The sequence below is a fragment of the Homarus americanus genome, unplaced genomic scaffold, assembly GCF_018991925.1.
Source record: "Homarus americanus isolate GMGI-L3 unplaced genomic scaffold, GMGI_Hamer_2.0 scaffold48354, whole genome shotgun sequence".
In the NCBI taxonomy this organism is placed as follows: Eukaryota; Metazoa; Arthropoda; class Malacostraca; order Decapoda; family Nephropidae; genus Homarus; species Homarus americanus.
This window is the reverse complement of record NW_024723833.1, coordinates 191,219-218,888: the sequence shown is the minus strand read 5'-3', so window position 1 is coordinate 218,888 and position 27,670 is coordinate 191,219.

The following is a 27,670-nucleotide window of genomic DNA, read 5'->3' as shown; positions in this document are numbered from 1 at the left end:
GTGATGGTGATGGAGGAGGAGGATGTCCGTTGAGACTGTGGTGATGGAGGAGGAGGATGTCCGTTGAGACTGTTGGTGATGGAGGAGGAGGATGCCCGTTGAGACTGTTGGTGATGGAGGAGGAGGATGCCCGTTGAGACTGTTGTGGAGGAGGAGGATGCCCGTTGAGACTGTTGGTGATGGTGGTGGAGGAGGAGGATGCCCGTTGAGACTGTTGGTGATGGAGGAGGAGGAGGATGTCCGTTGAGACTGTTGGTGATGGTGGTGGAGGAGGAGGATGCCCGTTGGAGACTGTTGGTGATGGAGGAGGAGGATGCCCGTTGAGACTGTTGGTGATGGTGGTGGAGGAGGAGGATGCCCGTTGAGACTGTTGGTGATGGAGGAGGAGGAGGATGTCCCTTGAGACTGTTGGTGATGGTGGTGGAGGAGGAGGATGCCGTTGAGACTGTTGGTGATGGAGGAGGAGGATGCCCGTTGAGACTGTTGGTGATGGTGGTGGAGGATGCCCGTTGAGACTGTTGGGAGAGAGGAGGAGGATGTCCGTTGAGACTGTTGGTGATGGAGGAGGAGGAGGATGTCCGTTGAGACTGTTGGTGATGGAGGAGGATGTCCGTTGAGACGTTGGTGATGGTGGTGGAGGAGGAGGATGTCCGTTGAGACTGTTGGTGATGGAGGAGGAGGATGTCGTTGAGACTGTTGGTGATGGAGGAGGATGCCCGTTGAGACTGTTGGTGTGGAGGAGGAGGATGTCCGTTGAGACTGTTGGTGATGGAGGAGGAGGATGTCCGTTGGAGACTGTTGGTGATGGTGGTGGAGGAGGAGGATGCCCGTTGAGACTGTTGGTGATGGGAGGAGGATGTCCGTTGAGACTGTGTGATGGAGGAGGATGTCCGTTAGACTGTTGGTGGTGGAAGGAGGATGTCCGTTGGGACTGTTGGTGATAGGAGGAGGAGGATGTCCGTTGAGACTGTTGGTGATGAGGAGGAGGATGTCCGTTGAGACTGTTGGTGATGGTTGGAGGAGGATGTCCGTTGAGACTGTTGGTGATGGAGGAGGAGGATGTCCGTTGAGACTGTTGGTGATGGAGGAGGATGCCCGTTGAGACTGTTGGTGATGGTGGTGGAGGAGGAGGATGTCCGTTGAGACTGTTGGTGATGGAGGAGGATGCCCGTTGAGACTGTTGGTGATGGAGGAGGAGGATGTCCGTTAAGACTGTTGGTGATGGTGGTGGAGGAGGAGGATGTCCGTTGAGACTTTGGTGATGGAGAGGAGATGTCCGTTCAGAATGTTGTGATGGAGGAGGATGCCCGTTGAGACTGTTGGTGGTGGAGGAGGATGTCCGTTGAGACTGTTGGTGATAGTGGTGGAGGAGGAGGATGTCCGTTGAGACTGTTGGTGATGGAGGAGGATGTCCGTTGAGACTGTGGTGATGGAGGAGGAGGATGTCCGTTGAGACTGTTGGTGATGGTGGTGGAGAAGGAGGATGTCCGTTGAGACTGTTGGTGATGGAGGAGGAGGATGTCCGTTGAGACCTGTTGGTGATGGTGGTGGGAGGAGGATGTCCGTTGAGACTGTTGGTGATGGAGGAGGAGGATGTCCGTTGAGACTGATGGGTGATGGAGGAGGAGGATGTCGGAGACTGTTGGTGATGGAGGAGGAGGATCCAGTGAGGAGGGGGAGGTGCGAGAGGGGAGGAGGATGCCTTGTGAGGAGGAGGATGCCGTGAGACTCTGGTGATGGAGGAGGATGCAGACTGGGTAGAGGATGTCCGGAGACTGTTGGTGATGGTGATGGAGGAGGAGGATGTCCGTTGAGACTTGTGGTGATGGAGGAGGAGGATGCCCGTTGAGACTGTTGGTGATGGAGGAGGAGGATGCCGTTGAGACTGTTGGTGATGGAGGAGGAGGATGTCCGTGAGTAGGAGGAGGGGAGGATGTCCGTGAGATGTAGTGATGGAGGAGGAGGATGTCCGTGAGACTGTTGGTGATGGTGGTGGGAGGAGGAGATGGCCGTTGAGACTGTTGGTGATGGAGGAGGAGGATGTCCGTTGAGACTGGTGATGGAGGAGGAGGTGCCCGTTGGGACTGTTGAGCAGTGGTGGTGGAGGATGCATTGGGGACTGTTGTGGTGATGGAGGGAGGGATGTCCGTTGGGACTGTTGGTGGAGAGGAGGAGGGATATCCCGTTGAGACTGTTGGTGGTGGGAGGATGTCCGTTGAGACTGTTGGTGATGGAGGATGTCCGTTGGGGATGTGTGGAGGAGGATGTCCATTGGGGCTGTTGGTGATGGTGGTGGAGGAGGAGGATGTCCGTTTGGGGACTGTTGGTGATGATGGAGAGAGATGTACGTTAAGACTGTTGGTGATGGAGGAGGATGCCGTTGAGACTGTTGGTGATGGTGGTGGGAGGAGGAGGATGTCCATTGAGACTGGCGTGGAGGATGCGTTGAGACTGTTGGTGATGGAGGAGGAGGGGATGCTGTCGACTAAGACTGTTGGTGATGGTGGTGGAGAGGAGGATGTCCATTGGGGCTGTGCGGAGGATGTACGTTCCAGAATCAGTGGTGATGGAGAGGAGGATGCTTGCATTTGGGAGCTGTTGGTGGTGGAGGAGGAGGATGTCCGTTGGGACTGTTGGTGATGGTGGTGGAGGATATCCTGGGTGGGGCTGTGTGGTGATGGAGGATGTGGGGCTGTGTTGATGGAGGATTGTCAAGACTGTTGGTGGTGTGTGGTGGAGAGAGGATGTCGTTACTTGGGCTGTGGTAGTGGAGGAGGAGGATCATTTGAGACTGTTGTGGTGATGGTGTGGGAGGAGGATGTGGGTAGGAACTGTGTGTGGAGGAGGATGTCTGGGTGAGACTGGAGGAGGAGGGTGGAATGGTGGTGGAGATGTCCGTTGAGACTGTTCCAGGATCACAGTGATGGAGGAGGATGTCCATTTGGTGATGGAGGGTTGGGGCTCTTGTGGAGGATATCCGTTGGGGACACTGTAGTGGAGGATGTCTGTGAGACTGTTGGTGATGGGCAGTGGGATGTCCGTTGGGACTGCAATAAATGATAGAGAGGAAGGTCTGCATTGAGACTGTGGTAATGGTGATGGGAGGAGGATGTCGTTAGAACTGCATTGTTGAAGTGGAGGAGGATGTCATTGGGGCTGTGGTGATGGAGGAGGAGGATGTCCATTCAGAGACTCTTGTGATATTGGAGAGAGGAGGATGTCAGGTGGTGATATGGTGGTGGAGGATGTCCGTGGACTGTTGGTGATGTGGTGAGTGTGGAGGAGGATGTCACGTTGGGGCTGTTGTGATGGAGGAGGATGTCCGTTGGGGACTGTTGGTGGAGGAGGGATGTCAGGGTTCCCGGGCTGTGCAGTCGGGAGATGTCATTTGGGGCCTGGTGGTGGTGGAGGGTCGCTGGGGCTGGTGATGGAGGAGGACCTTCCGTTGGACTGTGGTGATGGAGGAGGATGTCATTTAGAATATTGTGATGATATGTTGGTGGAAGGAGGATGTCCAAATTTACAAGACTGTGGTGGTGAGAGGAGGGTGCCCGTTGAGACTGTTGATGGAGGAGGAGGATGTCCGTTGGACACATTTGGGTAGTGGTGAGCTGGTGTTGGAGGAGGAGGATGCCCGTTATGAGACTGTTGGTGAGCGGAGAGGAGGGACTCCGTTGAGATGGTGGTGGTGGGAGGAGGATGCCCCAATTGGGGACTGTGGTGATGGAGGAGGAGGATGTCCATGGGAACTGGGCGATGGTGGTGGGGAGGAGGATGCCGTTGAGACTGATGACAGGGGCGTGGGAGGAGGAGGATGCCCAGTGGGGACTGTTGCAGAAAGTGATGTGGGTGTGGTGGGGAGGATGCCCGTTGGACTGTTTGGTGATGGAGGAGGGGATGTCCGTTGGGACTGTATTGTGAGTGGGAAGTCTGGAGGAGGAGGAGGATTATGCGTTGTGAAGAGACTGTTGGTGATGGAGGAGGATGTCCATTGGACTGTTAGTGATATTTGGTGGAGGAGGATGTCCGTTGAGACTGTTGGTGATGGAGGAGGAGGATGTCCGTTGGACTGATGGTGATGGGTGGAGGAGGAGGATGCCCGTTGAGACTGTTGGTGATGGAAGGAGGAGGATGTCCGTTGAGACTGTTGGTGATGGAGGAGGAAGAGATGTCCGTTGAGACTGTGTGATGGTGGTGGAGGAGGAGGATGCCGTTGAGACTGTTGGTGATGGAGGGGAGGAGGATGTCCGTTGGGGACTGTTGGTGATGGAGGAGGAGGATGTCCGTTGAGACTATTGGTGGTGGAGGAGGAGGATGTCCGTTGCGGACTGACTGGTGGTAGGAGGGAGGATGTCAGGACTGTTGGTGGAATGGAGATCATCCGTTGAGGGGCTATTTAGGTGATAGGTGGAAGCAGGAGGAGGAGGATGTCAAATTTTGAGACTGTTTAATTGTGATGGAGGAGGAGGATGTCCGGGTGAACTGTTGGTAGATGGAGGATGCCGTTGAGACTGTTGGTGATGGGCAGGTGGAGAGAGGAGGATGTCCATTCAGGGCTGTTGGTGATGATGGATGCGTTGAGACTGTTGGTGATGGGAGGAGGAGGTGCCGTTAAGACTGTTGGTGGGTGGGTGGGAGGAGGAGGGATCCATTGAGACTGTTGTTGTTACAGAGGAGGAGGGATGTCCGTTCAGGGAATGGCTGGTGAGTGGGAGAGGGGGATGCCGTTGAGACTGTTGGGTGGTGGAGGAGGAGGATGTCCCGTTGTGGACTGTGTGGTGATGGTGGTGGAGGAGGAGGATGTCCGTTGGAACTGTTGGTGATGGAGGAGGATGTCATTGAGACTGTTGGATGTGAGAGACTGTTGGTGATGGAGGAGGAGGATGTCCGTTGAGACTGTTGATGGTGTGGTGGAGGAGAATCTCAGAGGATCTCAGGGATCTCAGGGGGATCTCATTCAGGGAGGAGAGGTCCGTTGAGACTGTTGGTGATGGAGGAGGAGGAGGATGTCCGTTGAGACTTTGTGATGGAGGAGGAGGAGGATGTTGAGACTGCTGGTGATGGAGGAGGATGTCCGTTGAGACTGTTGTGATGGTGATGGAGGAGGATGTCCGTTGAGACTGTTGGTGATGGAGGAGGAGGATGTCCGTTGAGACTGTTGGTGATGGTGATGGAGGAGGATGTCCGTTGAGACTGTTGGTGATGGAGGAGGAGGATGTCCGTTGAGACTGTTGGTGATGGAGAGGAGGAGGATGTCCGTTGAGACTCTTGTGATGGAGGAGGAGGAGGATGTCCGTTGAGACTGTTGGTGATGGTGGTGGAGGAGGATGTCCGTTGAGACTGTTGGATGGTGATGGAGGAGGATGTCCGTTGAGACTGTTGGTGATGGAGGAGGATGTCCGCTTGAGACTGTTGGTGGAGGAGGATGTCCCGTTCAGACTTGGTGATCGAGAATGTCCGTTGAGACTGTTGGTGATGGTGGAGGAGGAGAATGTCCTGAGACTGTTGTGATGGAGGAGGAGGAGGATGTCCGTTGAGACTGTTGGTGATGGAGGAGGATGTCCGTTGAGACTGTTGGTGATGGTGGTGGAGGAGGAGATGTCCGTTGAGACTGTTGGTGATGGAGGAGGAGGATGTCCGTTGAGACTGTTGGTGATGGAGGAGGATGTCCGTTGAGACTGTTGATGGTGGTGGAGGAGGATGTCCGTTGAGACTGTTGGTGATGGAGGAGGAGGATGTCCGTTGAGACTGTTGGTGATGGAGGAGGAGGAGGATGTCCGTTGAGACTCTTGGTGATGGAGGAGGAGGAGGATGTCCGTTGAGACTTGGTGATGGTGGTGGAGAGATGTCCGTTCAGACTGTTGGTGATGGTGATGGAGGAGGATGTCCGTTGAGACTTGGTGATGGTGGTGGAGGATGTCCGTTGAGACTGTTGGTGGAGGAGGAGGATGTCCGTTGAGACTTGGTGATGGTGGTGGAGGAGGAGGATGTCCGTTGAGACTGTTGGTGATGGTGGTGGAGGATGTCCGTTGAGACTGTTGGTGGAGGAGGATGTCCGAGACTGTTGGTGGAGGAGGAGGATGTCCGTTGAGACTTGGTGATGGAGGAGGAGGATGTCCGTTGAGACTTGGTGGTGGAGGAGGAGGATGTCCGTTGAGACTGTTGGTGGAGGAGGAGGATGTCCGTTGAGACTTGGTGATGGTGGTGGAGGAGGAGGATGTCCGTTGAGACTTGGTGATGGTGATGGAGGAGGAGGAGGATGCCAGGAGACTGTTGGTGATGGTGATGGAGAGAGATGCCCGTTGAGACTGTTGGTGATGGTGATGGAGGAGGAGGAGGATGCCTGTTGAGACTGTTGGTGATGGTGATGGAGGAGGAGGAGGATGCCCGTTGAGACTGATGGTGATGGAGGAGGAGGAGGATGCCCGTTGAGACTGTTGGTGATGGTGATGGAGGAGGAGGATGCCCGTTGAGACTGTTGGTGATGGAGGAGGAGGATGCCCGTTGAGACTGTTGGTGACGGTGGTGGAGGAGGAGGATGTCCGTTGAGACTTGGTGATGGTGATGGAGGAGGAGGAGGATGCCTGTTGAGACTGTTGGTGATGGAGGAGGAGGATGCCCGTTGAGACTGTTGGTGATGGTGATGGAGGAGGAGGAAGCCCGTTGAGACTGTTGGTGATGGAGGAGGAGGATGCCTGTTGAGACTGTTGGTGACGGTGGTGGAGGAGGAGGATGTCCGTTGAGATTGTTGGCGGAGGAGAATGTCCGTTGAGACTGTTGGTGACGGTGGTGGAGGAGGAGGATGTCCGAGACTTGGTGGAGGAGAATGTCCGTTGAGACTTGGTGGTGGTGATGGAGGAGGAGGATGTCCGTTGAGACTGTTGGTGACGGTGGTGGTGGAGGAGAATGTCCGTTGAGACTTGGTGGTGGAGGAGGAGGAGGATGTCCGTTGAGACTGTTGGTGATGGTGGTGGAGGAGGAGGATGTCCGTTGAGACTTGGTGATGGAGGAGACTGTCCGTTGAGACTGTTGGTGATGGTGGTGGAGGAGGAGGATGTCCGTTGAGACTAGGTGGTGGAGGAGACTATCCGTTGACTGTTGGTGATGGTGGTGGAGGTGGATGTCCGTTGAGACTTAATGGTGGAGGAGGATGTCCGTTGAGACTGTTGGTGATGGAGGAGGAATTCTGTTGACATGATTTTTTTAATAGGGATTAGCCCACCCGTGCGCAGGTCATCGACCCACAGCAGGTCCTGGGGGGCGAAAAAAGAAGAATAAAAAGAAATTAAGAATAGAAAAAGAAGAGGATATATTAATCTACACCACGAAGATGCCGGAAAGCCAGCTTTTTAAAGTGAGACAGATTGTATGACTATGGAAACACAGAAGGAGGCAGAGCATTCCACAGTTTGGCTGTGTGAGGAAAGAAGGATGTACTATAGCGGATAATTCTAGTGTGACCGACATCCACAGAGAAAAGGTGGGCACCGCGGGCAAGATGTGTGTTACAAGCCCACGGCCTTGTCGGCAGTACACAGAATGCCAAATCCACCGAACATTGCCTTGTTATAGTACTTGTAAAAGAGAGAGAGTGAAGCAACATTGCGGCGAACAGAAAGGGAAGAGAGATTGTCGACTAAAGGAGGAGAGTTAGTTAGACGAAATGCCTTTGATTCCACCCTATCTAACAGTTGGACAGAAGAGCCACCCCAGATATGAGAGCAGTACTACTCCAAGTTAGGACGAATGAATCCCTTATATACGTGAAGCAACTGCTCAGGAGTGAAGTAGCTACAGCATCTGTACAGCTTTCCCAGCTTTCGGGAGGCAGCTTTAGCAGTGTTGAGGTTGTGTGGCTTCCATGACATATTCGAGGAATTGGTGAGGCCTAGCATATCTATTTTAGAATTTGGCAGAATGATGGCCTCCTGAAATGTGATTGGTGGGAGATCATCTAATTTGGGAAGTGTAATTGGTAAATACTGAGCTTTGTTACTATAGAATTTAACCAAGTTTCTACCTCTCCGTTCGGAGATGCTGCACAGATCCGCATTGATAGATGTAATGATATCAGCTCCAGAAACAGATCTAGTTTGAGAGTTAGGAGGAAGGGGAAAATGTGAAGAGTAGAATCATCAGCATAAGAATGGATAGAATTAGTTGTAGTGTGAAGTAAATCATTGGTAAAAAGAAGGAAGAGAGTAGGTGAAAGAACAGAACCCTGTGGGACACAACTATTGGTAGAGAAAGAGCGAGAGATCGATCCGTCGACAACATCTGCCATGGATCGGTTCTTAAGAAAGCTAGAGATTAGAGAACAAAGTGGGGGAGAGAAACCATAAGAGGGAAGTTTGGAAAGAAAAGACTTGTGCCATATTCTGTCAAATGCTTTGGAGATGTCGAGGGCCACGACGAAAGTTTCCCCATAATCCCTAAGAGAGGATGACCAAAGATGGGTGACGTAGGAGAGCACATCACCAGTAGATCTCGCCTGGCGAAAGCCATACTGGTGATCTGACAAAAGAGAAAGGCGTTCAAGGTGACTGAGGATGGGGAGGATGAAAGTTAAATTGTTGGAGATGAAGGTTGCGGTGTTGGAGGTGAACGCTCTGGTTACGTTGGAGAATGAGGAGCGTTGGGTGGGTGGGCGGAGGACTGAAGAATGTAAACAAAGGCAGAGGAGGAGGGTGTGGTGAGTGGGAGGAGGGAGACGCAGGCCTCCCTAGAGTAAACACTTACCTCTCACAACCGCCACTCACTACCCTCCCTCCCAGTATTGGGTACATAGATGCAATCCCAATGAATATAATTGAAACAATTTGTGTAGCCATTATTTTAGAAAGACAAATTCTATAATATCAGTAGCATTGATGTGGGTCAGCTTTTTGAGGGAGTGCCATGGCCGAGTAGATACAGCACCTTCCTCTTTTTCTAAGGGTCTCTGGTTTGAGCTCGGGGCACCCCTAGTTCACCCAGGTGTAAATGTGAACCACACCACCCCAGCCGCCATGTGAGAGGGGCCAAGCGACCTCTTCCTGAGTCCTTAGTATTCAGTGTGCGGAGCTGGTGGTAGAGCGGTCCCGTTCTTGCCTGGCAAGCAAGATGTCACGGGTTCGATTCCCGGGCCGGGGGAAGTTGTTTTGACACTCTTCCTAGTCCTCTTCGTCCCTGTTCACCTAGCAGCAAAGTAGGTACCTGCTGTAAGTCGAAAGTTGCGAATTCGTATTCAGGGACAAGTTGTTGGAACTTCCAATAACTTGCTTAGACATAAACCATTGACGCATCTACGCCCTTGACTCTTCAGGCTTCTACGCCCTTAACTCATGAGACAAAGGCAAGCATGAACTTAGCAGGCAATGATATTGGCCGGTGTAGGAGCGAGGAACTTCTTGATAAGTTCAAGGCAGCCATAGATCGTATTAGGACTAAGGGAGGGATCCCTATCATATGCGGTGTCCTGCCTAGAAGGAGAGTTGGCAGTGAATGGTTGTCAAGGGCAGTTGGTGTTAACGACCGTCTTGACAGATATTGCAAGTCAATATCAGTCCCATTCATTGACAACTGGGACAACTTCTATGGCAGAAGGGACCTTTATGCTAGGGATGGGGTGCACCTGTCTTGGGATGGAGTAGCAACCCTGGCTGGGGCTCTAGAGGGGGCAGTTCAAAAGATATAGAAGTCTTTAAACTGCTAAGAGAACATGGGAGCACGGGGGTGGAGGAGACTGCAGTGGGAGCGGGTAAACAAGGCGAAAGATTACAGGGAAATAGTGTTAGGAATGATGACAAAACTAAATTAGACAGGGAGTTTAAAACTAAACGCGGTAAGGGAAAGACTCAGAACACGACTAACTTAAATGTATACTACGCAAACAGTAGAAGTATGAGAAACAAAATGGATGATATTAAGGCCTTGGTATGTACCGAAGAAATCGATATAATTGCAATCACTGAAGCATGGATCAACCTAGACACACGTGAATTACCAGTCGAATACCAAATTGCGGGTTACAAACTGTTCCATACCGATAGGCAGACCAGGAAAGGAGGCGGAGTAGCAATCTATGTTAGGGATAATCTGAAGTGTGAAATAAATAAGGAAATAAAAACTGAGAGGAATACAGAAACAATTTGGATAGAATTAAGCGACGGTCGGAAAAATTAATCACAGGGGTAATATATAGACCCCCCAATCTTGATAGCGTCAATGAGCGACTTATCTGGGATGAAATGCGCAGGGCTTCCATACACAACAAAGTCTGTATAGTAGGCGACTTTAACCTTGGCCAAATAGATTGGACTGTCCTTACGGGTAACTCAGAATCAGAGGATTTTCTCGAGACGATCCAGGACTGTTTCCTAAGTCAACATATAACCGCACCCACACGGGGTAATAATATACTGGATTTAGTTCTGATTTAACAGAGAAACCTCATTAGGCAATGTCGAGGTAGGGAAAACGAACTTTGCAAAAACAGCGACATTACAAAGAAGAAATTGGATTCCAAAGCGATTTTCAGGGCAGACGTAAGGAAAATTCCACCAAAGTACCAGATTTCAGAAGGGGCAAACTTTGACAGTTTAAAGAGGCAGCTGAGAGAGGGGTGTCGCGGCCAATGTGAACCTGACAGATGACAATCGACCTGATAACGAGATCTGAGATTGCCGAGTTCCACGCATAATTCTGGAAATAGTGGAGTTACTTAATGCACACAAAGGCAGAACATATACCATATACAAAAACTCAGATCAGACAACAATGACCCTAAATGGATAAATAATTATTTAAAGAACATCATTGGCCAAAGGAAGGCTATAGGTAGAAGGATAAATCGTGGCGAAATTCACCTCCTGGACTATTATAGGGTATTGGCGAGTAGAGTTAAAACCGAGATAAGGAAAGCAAAGAGGAATAATGAGGTAAGGATAGCAAGGGAGGCGAAGACAAACCCCAAAGGATTCTACCAAATGTATCAAACTAAAACACAAGAAAAGATTGGACCAATACGGTCAGACTCCGGCGAGCTCACTGATAACGACGGAGAAATGAGCAATAATTTGAATAAATATTTTTCAACAGTTTTCACCACCGAAAATCTAAACATGATACCCGAGGCACCGACTCTATTCAGAGATAGTGAAGAAAACAAATTAAGTGAGATAGTAGTGACTAGTAACGATGTTAGTAAGCAAATAGACAAACTAAAGCCTAATAAGTCACCTGGTCCTGATGAGATATTTGCCAGAGTATTAAAGGAATGTAAGGAAGAGCTTAGTATGCCCTTAGCAAAGTTGTTTAACATGTCCTTAAAAACAGGTGCAGTACCAGAATCCTGGAGGATAGCGAATGTAATACCGATTTTCAAGAAGGGGATAGATCACTATCCTCTAACTACCGCCCAATCAGTCTAACATCAATAGTAGGCAAATTACTGGAAGCAATCATTTCAAACTCTATTCGAAATCACTCTGGAGAAGCACCGATTGATCAATGATTCCCAGCATGGCTTCATAAGCGGACGTTCTTGGCCTAACCAATTCCGGCTAACATTCTTTTCATCAGTTTCGAATCAGTGGACGAAAGGCCAATTATGATGTGGTATATCCGACTTTATAAAGCCTTCAAATATGAGTCCCCACGAAAGACTAATTAGAAAGGTAGAAGCTCATGGCATCAAAGGTGAGCATCCTTAAATGGATTAGGCGTGGTTACAGGACAGGAAACAGCTTATGATACATTAACGGCATCTAAGTCCCATTGAGCAACGTCACAAGTGGAGTCTCTGCCGCTCAGTATTTCTGGACCATTATTGTTTATTATATACATAAACGACATAGATATCGTACAGACAGCAAATATAAGTAAATTTGCTGATGACACTAAATAGGAATGTAAGCATTTCAATCTGACGAGGACTCGGCAAACTACAGGAAGATTCATAAAAAAATTTTCGAATGGTCTGAAAAATGGCAGATGAAATTCAACGTGGACAAATGTAAAGTACTCAGTATAGGAGATGTAAACAGGGAAACCAGATACCAGATGAACAACGATGCCATAGAAAAATCCGACTGCGAGAGAGATTTAGGAGTAATGATAAGTAGGAACCTTAAGCCAAGTAAACAATGTGTTTTGCTCGTAACAAGGCTAATAAAGTACTTGGGTTCATACAAAGGAGTGTTAGTTACAAGACTAGCGAGGTCTAAAACTGTATCTTGCTCTTGTGAGACCACACCTGGATTATGCAGTTCAGTTCTGGTCACCGTATTACAGAATGGATATAGAATCCTTGGAAAGAATTCAGAGGAGAATGACAAGACTAATCCCGGGCATTAGGAACCTTGAGACAGGTTAAAGCATCTTAATTTGCACTCCCTTGAGAGACGTAGAGCGAGGGCGACCTGATAGAGGTGTATAAGTGGAAGACAGGGCTAAACAAAGGGGACATTACAAAGGTACTCAAATTATCCAACCAGGAGCGAACTCGTAACAATGGTTTTAAATTAAACAAATTTAGATTTAGGCGTGAAATAGGTAAACACTGGTTTGGAAACAGAGTAGTGGATGAATGGAACAAGTTACCAAATATCATCATTAACTCGAATACGCTGAATTGCTTCAAACACAGGTTGGATGCTCATATGAGCAATAGGGGTTGGGTGTAAACGGGACTGCCCAGTATGGGCCAATAGGCCCGCTGCAGTTTCCTCCATTCTTATGTTCTTATGTTCTTATGCTTCCCTGTTGGGCGCTGTAAACGCTTCTGTGCTTCACCTCACACAAGGATGTAGGGGAGTGCCCAATAAAAAAAAAGTATTTAGTGTGTTGTTTCCATATTTTCTGGATGGGCCGTCACTCCTGGTACCGCTTTACTTTTTAAACTTTTTGGGAGCGTGTACAACAGAGTAATATTTCTCCTAAATTGTAAATGTTGTTGGACTAGTGTATTACTAACCTTGTTATGAGCTTAAAGACCTTAGTTGTTGAAGCGCGGTAATAACGAGAGAGATGCAGCTCTCACAAAGGTTGTCTGATGAATGAATGTAGGACGTTTGGGCCAGGGTGGTTACAGCCTAATCTAACATAACCGTGGCCCAAACATCTGCTCATCCTGATGAACACATTAGCTCAAGATGATGAAATATCACGGGTTATCATGAGGTTTACGACAGTTCACTCGCTCTGTTCTGTACAGTGCAGTGCGTTGTGTAAGTAGTAAGGTAGTGTTGGCTGCCGTCTGAGGTGTTAATGTTGGAGGTCTTCTCACATCACCAGTTTCAAGAAAAATTAAATAGCTAACCTTTGTGACCGTGGATTAAGTTCTGTCGTATGGTGGTCATCATTGTGTGCTTGTGGTTACATGACTGTCAGCCAGTAGTTGTGGGTCCTGGGTTATGTTACTGTTATGTGTTGTACGGTCAGCTGCTGTTGAATTAGTGTGTTGTGCTGATTATGTTCACTTTCCACGTGTCAGTACAGTACTAGTATTAAGTTCACTTTCCACGTGTCAGTACAGTACTAGTATTAAGTTCACTTTCCACGTGTCAGTACAGTACTAGTATTAAGTTTACTTTCCACGTATCAGTACAGTACTTGTATTAAGTTCACTTTCCACGTGTCTACACTACTTGTATTAAGTTCACTTTCCACGTGTCAATACAGTACTAAGTTCACTTTCCACGTGTCAGTACAGTACTAAGTTCACTTTCAACGTGTCAGTACAGTACTTGCATTATGTTCACTTTCCACGTGTCAGTACAGTACTTGTATTATGTTCACTTTCCACGTGTCAGTACAGTACTTGTATTAAGTTCACTTTCCACGTGTCAGTACAGTACTTGTATTATGTTCACTTTCCACGTGTCAGTACAGTACTAAGTTAACTTTCCACGTGTCAGTACAGTACTTGTATTAAGTTAACTTTCCGTGTCAATTACAGTACTTGTAATGGTTCACTTTCCACGTATCAGTACAGTACTAGTATTAAGATTCACTTTTCGCGTGTCAGGCTGAAGTACTAGTATTGAGTTCACTTTTCACGTGTCAGTACAGGCTGGTATTGAGTTCACTTTCCGTGTCAGTACAGTACTGAGTAAGTTACTTCCACGTATGATTTAATTGCTAGTATTAAGTTCACTTTCCACGTGTCAGTACAGTACTTGTATTAAGTTCACTTTCCACGTGTCAGTACAGTACTTGTATTAAGTTCACTTTTCACGTGTCAGTACAGTACTAGTATTGAGTTCACTTTCCACGTGTCAGTACAGTACTAAGTTCACTTTCCACGTGTCAGTACAGTACTTGTATTAAGTTGACTTTCCACGTGTCAGTACAGTACTTGTATTAAGTTCACTTTCCACGTGTCAGTACAGTACTAGTACGTGTCAGTACAGTACTTGTATTAAGTTCACTTTCCACGTGTCAGTACAGTACTTGTATTAAGTTCACTTTCCACGTGTACAGTACTAGTATTAAGTTCACTTTTCACGTGTCAGTACAGTACTAGTAGTTCACTTTCCACGTGTCAGTACAGTACTAAGTTCACTTTCCACGTGTCAGTACAGTACTAGTATTAAGTTCACTTTTCACGTGTCAGTACAGTACTAGTATTGAGTTCACTTTCCACGTCAGTAGTACTAGTATTAAGTTCACTTTCCACGTGTCAGTACAGTACTAGTATTAAGTTCACTTTCCACGTGTCAGTACAGTACTAGTATTAAGTTTACTTTCCACGTGTCATTACAGTACTTGTATTAAGTTCACTTTTCACGTGTCAATACAGTACTAAGTTTACTTTCCACGTGTCAGTACAGTACTAAGTTCACTTTCAACGTGTCAGTACAGTACTTGTATTAAGTTCACTTTCCACGTGTCAGTACAGTACTTGTATTAAGTTCACTTTCCACGTGTCAGTACAGTACTAGTTCACTTGTAGTATTGAGTTCACTTTCCACGTGTCAGTACAGTACTAAGTTCACTTTCCACGTGTCAGTACAGTACTAAGTTCACTTTCCACGTATCAGTACAGTACTAGTATTAAGTTCACTTTCCACGTGTCAGTACAGTACTTGTATTAAGTTCACTTTCCACGTGTCAGTACAGTACTTGTATTAAGTTCATTTTCCACGTGTCAGTACAGTACTAAGTTCATTTTCCACGTGTCAGTACAGTACTTGTATTAAGTTCACTTTCCACGTGTCAGTACAGTACTTGTATTAAGTTCACTTTCCACGTGTCAGTACAGTACTAGTATTAAGTTCACTTTCCACGTGTCAGTACAGTTCAGGTCAGGTCAGGTCAGGTGTGTAACTGAGGGTTGTATCAACAGTGTGAGTGACCTTTATCAGTAATAGCTGTAAGGCTCAAGGTGGCATGGTAGACCCTTGGGCTTCTTATACCCTCCCGCCATCACCACACAAGGGCGTCTTGGCACCCACCGCTGCATCCCACTAAAATTAGAGACTTGATTGACAACTCGAGGGGAGTCGGACCCACACACCAATGGCCCCTGGTGAGGTTTTGGTCTTTTGTACCTTGGGTGGTGTGTGTTGTTGGGGCCGGAAATGGTGCTGGATATAATGATGGTGGTGGTTATGGTGCAGGGTATAATGATGGTGGTGATATCTATGGTACAGGGTACAGTGATGGTTATGGTGCAGGGTATAGTGATGGTGGTGATATCTATGGTGCATGGTATAGTGATGGTGGTGATATCTATGGTGCTGGGTTTCGTGATGGTGGAAAGTTATGATGCTGGGTATAATGATGTTGGTGATAGTTATAGGGGGTATAATGATGGTGGTGATATCTATGGTACAGGGTACAGTGATGATTATGGTGCAGGGTATAGTGATGGTGGTGATGTATATGGTGATGTGTATAATGATGGTGATAGGTATGGTAGTGGTGATGGCTGTGGGTGCAAGGGTGTTTGTAGTTGTGGGTATAAAGGTGGTGATAATTTAGGCGGTGGTGCTGTTAATGGTGTCAAGGGATGATGTTTGTTATCGTGTATTGTGTTGGATGGGTGTAAACTTATTTTGGCTAGCACTACACTACACTATAAATCATTTGTTTTAAGTGCAATAAATTGTAAAGAGAACAGACAATTTATTTGAACATATTCATAACAGTAAAAGATATATACAGGTACTGTACTGCACTGTATGTTAGGTTAGGTTGTTGTAGAAGAAAAAAAACGTGTATCTTGTCTCAAAGATGACCTGATATATTATGTTACCGGTGACGTAACACCTGGCAGACACAACAAAACCACTTGTTGTGTCGAACGATGTTGGAGTTTGTAGAGGCAACGTTTCTCTGGTCATGTATACAAAGCAACAATTCTTCCCGTGCATAGCTCCTGTATACCGACCGTCGTGTTTGGTGTAGTTAACTTTAAAGTTATCGTCACACCTCAACCTTGAAGACATATTTCTTGGTAACTGGTGTGACGTCATACCCTGTATTTTAACAGATCAATCAACCATAACTAAATATGTCCCTGGTTCCAGTGATGATTGTTTGAGGAACGGTGCACAGTCATGCATTAATTCTTCGACAGCTCTCGTAAAATGAGGTTGGAAGAATACTAGTCCTTGATAAAAGTACGATACTGTACTTAATATTACTCAGTGATTTAGAGCTGCTTCAATTGTTGTGTAATTGTGAAGTATAAAATAACCTGAGTAAATAACACGAAATCATTACAAGGCAGAACAATGGCAGCTTAAGTTAAAATCCTACTAAATGTCCTAAATAATATACCTGACAATAATTAGATTCGGATTTTAGATTTGTCCCGCGAGGGGGCTGCTTTATTGGGCACCCCCTTGCATCCTGTGCAAGGCGAAGCACAAAAGCGTTTACAGCGAAGTTCATGCTTGCCTTCTTGACTCTTGCATTTAGGGCGTAAGTGCCTGAAGGGCCATGGGTTTTGTCACCAAGTTACATAAAGTGACATGAGGATATGTGGCGAGAGAATTCCCGGTACAATTCATCTGTTTATGGCAAAGCGTCACGCCGTGGCAGGTGCCTAATAATGTCAAGTGCCAGACCTGTCTCTAGGAGGAGGGATATTTGGTCAGGGAGGGACAAGGTGTTGGTAACGGCTGGGGACCTGCAGGAGGAGGTCGTGAGGCAAGTGTGAGGATGTAGTGAGAGAGATTTGACACAAAGTTTACAAATACTGCGGCCAGGCTCAGGGTTGTCATAGGTACTTGTACCCTAGGCGCCGTCTCATGTACACAATGGGACCGAGTCTGAGGTTGATACTCTTTGTAGTAATAACTTATTTGCTAAGGTGAACACAGGTCAGCAACATGTGGTAGAGAAAAACACCCAAACAGGTGGATGGCGGGAAACTAGGGTCCTGGTGTTCATTACCGGAACAACAGTAACTGTTGCACATGACAAAAGTGAGGGGAATTTTATGATTATAATTTTATACAGTCATGGTTGAGTTTGCTTACCGTTGGTGGCTACATAGTTTGTGGTGCAGTAATTGTTGGAAGGTTGTGGTGGAGGGAGGAGTGTGTAGGTATGTTGTGAGTGTGTTTTGCCTAGGGAGTGTTGAAGGTTGTGCAGTTTACCGTATCTTTGAACGAGGTCATGTTGGCAGATTTTGTGTGCTATCCTTAAGCACAATATTATAGGTGTGTTACTGGATGTCTCGAGGAACTTCATCAAGGAGGGTTATATCGCCCCCGTTATCTGCTCTATTATTTAAGGCAGTTTTTCTGGATATTCTTGCTTTTTATATTTGTTCTCTTCGTTTCTAATAAGACCGGATTTCTTCGGTATTCCGTACATCTACACTTGATTTATTGTTCATATTTTTTGTTAATAAAACAATATAGCATGTAACTGTAGGTCCATAGATTTTGATTTGAAAAATGGTTTGTTACTAGACAAAATTAGCGCTACACTTTGTTGTAAAACCCATGATGAAGAATCTTGGTAAAGTTTTGAGGTTTGAGTCTGAACCACCAAATTTAGTCTTTGCTAAACAACAGATGGCGCGCATTTCTGTGCAGTTTCTCATTTTCGGAGTCAGTGACAATGTGTAATGTGATCAGATGTGAACAGTGATTATAGAATAATTGTGAGAGAGGAGAGTTATACATTCACCAAGGTGTTGTGCTGTTAATAATCTAAGTTATTAGTCATTCATTACACAATATCTCGTAAATTTTGCCTAACCCGAATGGTAAGAAAAATAGTATCTTTACAAGGCTGAGCGTGAGGTGGGAGAACGTTTTGTTTGCCAAAGTGTTCCTGTTGTTTTAACTGGTCAATCAGATGCGTTCAGGTTGACACGACTACAAATATACACATACTGTAGTTATATTGTAGATTAATGGAGTAAGAGATGATGTAGCCTAGTTATTGGTTACAGTAAGAGATACATTATGTAATTTACTTAACTACCGAGCATTGATAAAGACCTCGGCAGGGCTCACCACCCAGCCATGCTCTCTTGTTCCCTTTACAAAGAAATATAATTGCACTTAATATTTTTCGCACATTTTTGAACATGAACTCATTTATATTTGATAATATTAGTTTATACAATATACAGTAATACCAGTATCTGTAATATTGTGACCTTGTAAGGCCCCCCCCCCCCCTGGTCTTCTAGTGAAACATCTCCAGGAACTGCTGGAGTTAGTAGTGCAAAACTACTACGGTGGGTTATGTTTCACCCCTTTTTGATATGAACCTCAGGGCTTGGTCACGTGAAGATTAGACACCCTGGGTGATTATTAAGCACCTGGACGCTCCTTGGGCGTTAGATTACATCAGCTTAGGAGGGTTCATCTTCAGGTAAAATAAGCTGGGGTGCTTCATCATCACGTACTGCGAAATAATTACACATCAAATTTCGGATTCCTTGGAGGCAAGTGTAAAATGTGTATTATTTGGTGTTTGTTATATATATATATATATATATATATATATATATATATATATATATATATATATATATATATATATATATATATATATATATGTGTGTGTGTATGTGTATGTGTGAACTCTCCTACCTGAACTGATAACTGGGTGGGAATGAAACGCCCCGCTACCACAAAAGAGAACGACTTAGTGTTACCGAGATGATGATTGTATGATGACATCAGCATTTAGTCCGCGATCAGTTGTAGTTTTTGGTGTCTTCTGTGCATCGATGAACATACCCTGGCATTAGTAATTAGCCCATAGGTAGAGGAGAGGGTCACAAGCCACTTCATTGTTATTATTTTATTCTTATTTTTATTATAAGTGGGTTTTTGTTGTTATAGTATTATTTTTTTTTAATATTTCTAACTACTATTATAGGTACTGTATTGCTGTTATATTGGGTATTAATTTTACTTTCAATATATTAATTATAGTTTAACTAATATTACAAAGACAAGGTAGTTTGACACGTATTTTTACTCAGATGCATGTTGAGTTAGTGACGGTGATGGTGTAGACAGTGTAAAGAATATCTGTGATAATAATGTAGGTTAAACTCTGGTGAAAACATTTTGGTGAGTCAGCAGCGCCGTTGTGTAAGTGGGACGCGAATCATGCTCAAAATTGTTGCCTTCATTTCGAAACCTCATTGTAAGCACCGATTTATGTGATTACAAATGATCTTCCTGATTTTAAACATTTATTATGAAATACCAAGAAGGCTACGGCGAATAGCAAGATAGGCTAATAAAGAACTCAAACAATTTCATCTTTTAGACTATAGAAGTTTAATGTTGTGTTTCCCTTTTTACATTTTGCAGGCCATCCTTATTTTGAATTGTTATTACAGCTTAACGTATCAATTTCTTTGAATTTTCCAAAGTTGTTGACATTAGTGGAAGAAACACTTCATTCTGATATAGTCGTAGAGCCAAGACGAAAAAGTGAAGGCTTAGATCTGGCCCCCACTCCCCACGCTGGCCCCCACTCCCCACGCTGGAACAAGTCAGAGTAGCTATCCACCGTAGTTTTTATCCATATATTTTTTTTAGAGAATATTTGTAATGGCCTGGTATAAAGGACAGTTCAGTACTGTACACTATCATCAGCAACATTCTTTCATGTACCGATTTACGTAATTTCTATTGATCGAAAATTCTTCACATACCTAATGTAAATTTCCGTATAAAGTACAGATACAAAATTTTTTATGTGGTTACCATACCACCAGATAGAGCTACTTCGTTATGTACTGTACATACAGCGTACGTACGGTATTGTACTGAGCTTATCTTCACCCCAAGTCAAGCTACAGCCGGGAGGTTGGTCACTTCTCTGTAGTACACTGCTGGCATGTACGGGCTCTAGAATGTATACCTGCACATGTTCCTCTGGATTCTAGTGTGTTAAATGTGTCCACACCCCGTGCTGCTGCAACCTTCACTGGCAAATTATTACCAAGAAGTTAATTCTGGCAGTTTTCTGTAATGAGAGCTTCTTTAACTTAGGCTGTGACGTCTCAGTGACTCCAACTGCCTGCTTGCGCTTATGTGTATTGTCTCGGCGACAGTGTGTGTGTGTTTAGGGGGGTGGTTGTCTGTATGTATGAGTTTCAGCTCATGTGTCAGTCCTTCTGGTTATTTGTTTTGTGTGTTTTTTTTTTTGCACATTTATGTCTTCACGTGCGTATGTTTTAGTCTATGACTGTGAGTGCACGGATGGTAGCACGTGCAGTTCTCAATAAGTTAGGTGATAAAGAATTTTAGTGAGGTCGTGTTTGGTGTTGAGTCACAGCTGCAACAGGACAACACTTCCACACGACGGCCTTCGTCTGTCATGAAGTATAATGTCTTACAGATACACACTTTAATCTATCTCGCCTTCACCACTTCTTGCCCCACAACACATTTTTAAGGTTTCACCATTTTCACTCTATCCCTTCATCTGTCCGTCCGTTCCTGGGTACGAAATGTTTCCCTTCACAAACTTGAGAAGGATCTCGGGGATAGAAATAAAATTTGGTAGCCGAATGTTATTGGTATCAAGGATGAATTTTGTAGTCGACCTTATTTATGTTTCGCATTTGACTTGAAAATTTTGGAGGGACTAACTTTACCCTCACAGGTCGTGTAGTTTATCGGCAGCCATCTGCCTGGTCCGTTCCTCTACAGTAGTCCGAGGAGAAGAGAGCAGTCAGTAGAGGGGAAAGCTTAATTGCGTCGACATATTGATGAATGCAAGACAGCAGCTTTATTTAGGCTTATTATAATAGAAACGAAAGGAATGGTAATCGGCATTCAGGCTCTTTCCTACTAACTGTGACTGTTACTGTATTAAGGTGCCAAAGGTGACTGTTACTGTATTAAGGCGCCAAAAGTGACTGTTACTGTACGAAGGCGCCAAAGGTGACTGTTACTGTACGAAGGCACCAAAGGTGACTGTTACTGTACGAAGGCACCAAAGGTGACTGTTACTGTACGAAGGCACCAAAGGTGACTGTTACTGTACTAAGGCGCCAAAAGTGACAGGTACTGTACTATGGCGCCAAAAGTGACAGGTACTGTACTAAGGCGCCAAAGGTGACTGTTACTGTACGAAGGCACCAAAGGTGACTGTTACTGTACGAAGGCACCAAAGGTGACTGTTACTGTACGAAGGGCACCAAAGGTGACTGTTATTGGTACTAAGGCGCCAAAGTGACAGGTACTGCAATTGAGGCGCCAAAGTGACAGGTACTGTACTAAGGCGCCAAAAGTGACAGCTACTGTACTGCGCCAAAGGTGACTGTTACTTTACGAAGGCACCAAAGGTGACTGTTACTGTACGAAGGCACCAAAGGTGACTGTTACCGTACTCAAGGCGCCAAAAAGTGACAGGTTTTCGTACTATGGCGCCAAAAGTGACAGGTACTGTACTAAGGCGCCAAAGGTGACTGTTACTGTACGAAGGCACCAAAGGTGACTGTTACTGTACGAAGGCACCAAAGGTGACTGTTACTGTACTAAGGCGCCAAAAGTGGCAGGTACTGTACTGAGGCGCCAAAAGTGGCAGGTACTGTACTGAGGCGCCAAAAGTGACAGGTGCTGTACTAAGGCGCCAAAAGTGACAGGTGCTGTACTAAGGCGCCAAAAGTGACAGGTACTGTACTAAGGCGCCAAAAGTGACAGGTACTGTACTAAGGCGCCAAAAGTGACAGGTACTGTACTAAGGCGCCAAAAGTGACAGGTATTATAATTAAGGCGCCAAAGTGACAGGTGCTGTACTAAGGCGCCAAAAGTGACAGGTATTTTCGTACTAAGGCGCCAAAAGTGACAGGTACTGTACCTTTAAGGCGCCAAAGTGGCAGGTATTGCAATTAAGGCGCCAAAAGTGACAGGTACTGTACTAAGGCGCCAAAGTGACAGGTATTCGTACTAAGGCGCCGTGCGGCGGTACTGTACTGGCGCTAAAAGTATAGGTATTGTACTAAGGCGCCAAAAGTGACAGGTACCGTACTAAGGCGCCAAAGTGACAGGTACGGTACTGGCGCGCCAAAAGTGACAGGGGGTTAAGGCCAAAAGACAGGTACTGCAATTAAGGCGCCAAAGTGACAGGTATTCTCGTACCAGGCGCCAAAAGCGACAGGTACTGTACTAAGGCGCCAAAAGTGACAGGTACTGTACTAAGGCGCCAAAAGTGGCAGGTACTGTACTAAGGCGCCAAAAGTGGCAGGTACTGTAGGCGCCAAAAGTGACAGGTACTGTACTGAGGCGCCAAAAGTGACAGGTACTGTACTGAGGCGCCAAAAGTGACAGGTGCTGTACTAAGACGCCAAAATTGACAGGTGCTGTACTAAGGCGCCAAAAGTGACAGGTGCTGTACTAAGGCGCCAAAAGTGACAGGTACTGTACTAAGGCGCCAAAAGTGGCAGGTACTGTACTAAGGTGCCGAAAGTGACAGGTACTGTACTATGGCGCCAAAAGTGACGGTTACTGTATTAAGGCGCCAAAAGTGACGGTTACTGTATTAAGGCGCCAAAAGTGGACAGAGTGAGTCGAGAGATCTGATGAGTTAATGTTGTGGTTTGTTAGGTTGTGTGTCTACGACTGTTTATACTATGATCTGACCCAAGATTATTATAAATCATCCGGGGAAACAAATAACTCACAAAGCTTTTATTCTGCTGTTAACCCAAGTTGTGTTGTTCCCCGAGCTACCAGGTAAGGTTCTTGTCCTGTAATAAACGTCGATAGTAAGAGGGACTTAACGAGCCTTTCATGATAGTGGAGGAGAGAACCCGTTGTGGCGTCAAGTGGTTCTACAAGCAGTTAACGCCGTAGTGTAAAGCCAGAGGAACCCGTTTTCTTGTACAGTCAACAAAACATTTTCTGTACCTTTATGGTGTTATACAATATGACACACCGGACCAAGAATTCTGAACAACACTCATTTACGCAGATGATTCCTGTTAATTTCTCTGTATTAACTATATGTGATGTAAAAAACACATCATACTGGTTATACAATGCATCACACAACCAGAAATACCAACCTTACCAAATTAACATGGCCTCAGTGATCCCTGCAGAGGCCATCAGACCAAGGGGTGCCGAACATTTTTTTGCTGACTCTACACTGATAGTATATCGTTGATCTCATTTTACCACAGCTCGGTTATTATTTTAATTTACAACTTTTCCTGTTTCTATTTCTTGTGTTGTCAAAATCTTTTATCCTTGAATAGTTTTGCATAACGTAAAAAAAATAAAATCGTCTGTATCTAAACTTATTTTCAGCGTTTTTAGAACTGCTTTTTTGGGGTCGACTAAAACCTTGTTACGTAACTACACGTGGTCTGGTATGTTTATTTTTAAGGTGAAACATGACACGTATTGAAGGACTTCTGAAAGGGGAATGGCATGTGCTCAGCGACGGCCATGAAGGATCTAAAGACTACGGAGGCCGGCATCAAGAGACTCTACGGAGGCCGGCATCAAGAGACTCTACGGAGGCCGGCATCAAGAGACTCTACGGAGGCCGGCATCAAGAGACTCTACGGAGGCCGGCATCAAGAGACTCTACGGAGGCCGGCATCAAGAGACTCTACGGAGGCCGGCATCAAGAGATTCTACGGAGGCCGTCATCTTACGGAGGCCGGCATCAAGAGACTCTACGGAGGCCGGCATCAAGAGATTCTCTACGGAGGCCGGCATCAAGAGACTCCTACGGAGGCCGGCATCAAGAGATTCCCCGGAGGCCGGCATCAAGAGACTCTACGGAGGCCGGCATCAAGAGACTCTACGGAGGCCGGCATCAAGAGACTCTACGGAGGCCGGCATCAAGAGACTCTACGGAGGCCGGCATCAAGAGACTCTACGGAGGCCGGCATCAAAAGACTCTACGGAGGCCGGCATCAAAAGACTCTACAGAGGCCAGCATCGAAAGACTCTACGGAGGCCGGCATCTAAAGACTGTACAGAGGCGGGCAGCTAAAGACTCTACGGAGAGAGAGAGCCAGTTGAAGGTGTAGCTGAGCTCTCTTTGAAGGTGGGAGATATTAAGGAATAGTGAAGAACAAGAAATACCACACCGAGAGCCCTGACACCTGGAGGGGCTGAAGACATAAATGCCAGGGCAGTGTTCTTCAGTAGGGTGTGTTTAGCTTGAGTGTTGTACAGAAATTGTGCTTGTGAAGAGAAATGGTCGCTGGTATGAGGAGAAATGGTGCTTGTTATGAAGAGAAATGGTCGCTGGTATGAGGAGAAATGGTGCTTGTTATGAAGAGAAATGGTCGCTGGTATGAGGAGAAATGGTGCTTGTTATGAAGAGAAATGGTCGCTGGTATGAGGAGAAATGGTGTTTGTTATGAAGAGAAATGGTCGCTGGTATGAGGAGAAATGGTGCTTGTTATGAAGAGAAATGGTTGCTGGTATGAGGAGAAATGGTGCTTGTTATGAAGAGAAATGGTCGCTGGTATGAGGAGAAATGGTGCTTGTTATGAAGAGAAATGGTCGCTGGTATGAGGAGAAATGGTGCTTGGAAGAGAAATGGTCGCTGGTATAAGGAGAAATGGTTGAGGCAGAAATGAGAGAAATGGTGCTTGTTATGAAGAGAAATGGTCGCTGGTATGAAGGAGAAATGGTCGCTGGTATGAGAAATGGTGGTATTAAGAGAAATGGTCGCTGGTATGAGGAGAAATGGTGCTTGTTATGAAGAGAAATGGTCGCTGGTATGAGGAGAAATGGTCGCAGGTATGAATGGAGAAATGGTCGCTGGTATTAGGAGATGTGGTCGCAGGTATGAGGAGAAATGGTGCTTGTTATGAAGAGAAATGGTCGCTGGTATAAGGAGAAAATGGTCGCTGGTATAGGAGATGTGGTGCAAGTATGAGGAGAAAATGGTGCTGTTGGTGAAGAGAAATGGTCGCTGGTATAAGGAGAAATGGTCGCGGTATATGAAGTATTAAGAGAATGGTCGCTGGTATGAGGAGAAATGGTGCTTGTTATGAAGAGAAATGGTCGCTGGTATTAGGAGAAATGGTCGCTATGAGCGTGTTGGTATAAGAGAAATGGTCGCTGGTATTAGGAGATGTGGTCGCAGGTATGAGGAGAAATGGTGCTTGTTATGAAGAGAAATGGTCGCTGGTATGAGAAGGAGTGGTCGCTGGTATAAGGAGAAATGGTCGCTGGTATTAGGGAGATGTGGTCGCAGGTATGAGGAGAGAAATGGTGCTTGTTATGAAGAGAAATGGTCGCTGGTATTAGGAGAAATGGTCGCTGGTATTAGGAGAAATGGTCGCTGGTATTAGAGATGTGGTCGCAGGTATTAAGAGAAATGGTCGCTGGTATTAGGTGAAGCGGTCGCTGGTATAGGAGATGTGGTCGCAGGTATTAAGAGATGTGGTCGCTGGTATTCAGAGAAATGGTCGCTGGTATTAGAGAAATGGTCGCTGGTATAAGGAGAAATGGTCGCTGGTATTAGGAGATGTGGTCGCAGGTATTAAGAGAAATGGTCGCTGGTATTAGAAATGGTCGCTGGTATTAGGAGAAATGGTCGCAGGTATTAAGAGAAGTGGTCGCTGGTATTAAGAGAAATGGTCGCTGGTATTAGGAGAAATGGTCGCAGGTATTAAGAGAAATGGTCGCTGGTATTAGGAGAAATGGTCGCTGGTATTAGGAGAAATGGTCGCTGGTATTAGGAGAAATGGTCGCTGGTATTAAGAGAAATGGTCGCAGGTATTAAACCACTATTGCCCTCGGCTTTATGGATTACTGTGTGTGCTAGTCACATAAGCACCAGCATAATCCTTGGTAATAAGAGCCTTGTGTTGAGTGAGGAGGACCAGAGACCACGTTCACTGTTGGGCGGGCTGGTCATGGTGTAGACCGCCACCTACCTCCCATAAGCTCCCATGGCCAACATTTGACGCGACTGCTCTTAGTTTGTATTCATATTGTAATTTTCGTTCGACGGTTAGCAATTTCCTGCTTTATGTCCATGATATACTGTAGCACGTAAGTAATTAAATCACTGCGATGCTGTTTACTTATGTATGTATCGGTAAGTTTTAGATGAACGTAACACGGAGGAATTACGTTTAATTTTCGATAACTTCATAGAACATGATAATTATATAGGGCTCCTTATTCTCAAAGTAAAACAGACGAAAGAATTTAACCAGGTTCTTGTTGATATCTTCTTTGTTTTATTGTAAGAAACTGGACTATAGTAACACCATTGAGAAATCCAACAGGTTTACCACACACAGCTCCCTGGTAGTCTACTCACTTAATGTCAACTCTATCAAACCTTATATCACAGTATGGTAATATGGTAACATTGTCGTCTCGTTTCTTGGTGTTTTTAGTCGCTTTTATAAAGTGCAGAGGAGGTCAAAGTGACAGTGGGCGGCGCGCGTCACAGTGTAAAGTGCCGCCAGCTGTGTCATGTACCGCCAGCTGTGTCATGTGCCGCCAGCTGTGTTATGTGCCGCCACATGTTAAATAAAACTTGGGGATGTTAATTTTGAGTTGTTGGGTAAATGTCTCGGTTGAAGTTATGTGTGGTGACGCTGTGGTGTTAGTAGTTAACTGTAAGGTGGTTCTGTTGAATTAGAAGAACGGTTTCAGATGAGTTCTTGATTGTGTTCACTTTACAGTGTTAGATTATATCATGTTAATTTTTTTGAAAGTGTTTTGTCAACTTTCCGTGCTCTAGTGGGTCATGTTAGTAGGTTACGTTCATAGGGAGACGCGACATGTTACTTTTGAGGATGCGGCGAACAGACAGAAAGTGTAAAGTGGCTGTGTTAAATTAATGGTGTGTGTTAAATTTTCTCTATTTTGTTGTTAAAATAGTTTTGATAAGTTACAATTGATGTTAATGATGAATTACAAATATTAGGTTATTAGGTGTGTGTGTGTCAGGGGGCAGGGGAGTGAGCCCCAGTTATATTCAGATTTTCACAATTATTCCATAAAGGTGAAGCTTCCAGAGCATGCAATCTCTCTCTCTCTCTCTCTCTCTCTCTCTCTCTCTCTCATTCATTATTTTAGGTCATGAGAAGTTTCCAAATGTTCGTATATTTTCTAAAATAATGAAGAAAATTTGATGTGAGAATCTTGTGGCAGCTGTGGTTTTAGTTCAGTTGCCAATTCATTAATATAATTTTCTTCATTATTTAAACAAATATACGAACATTTGGAAACTTCTCATGATTTAAAATAACGAC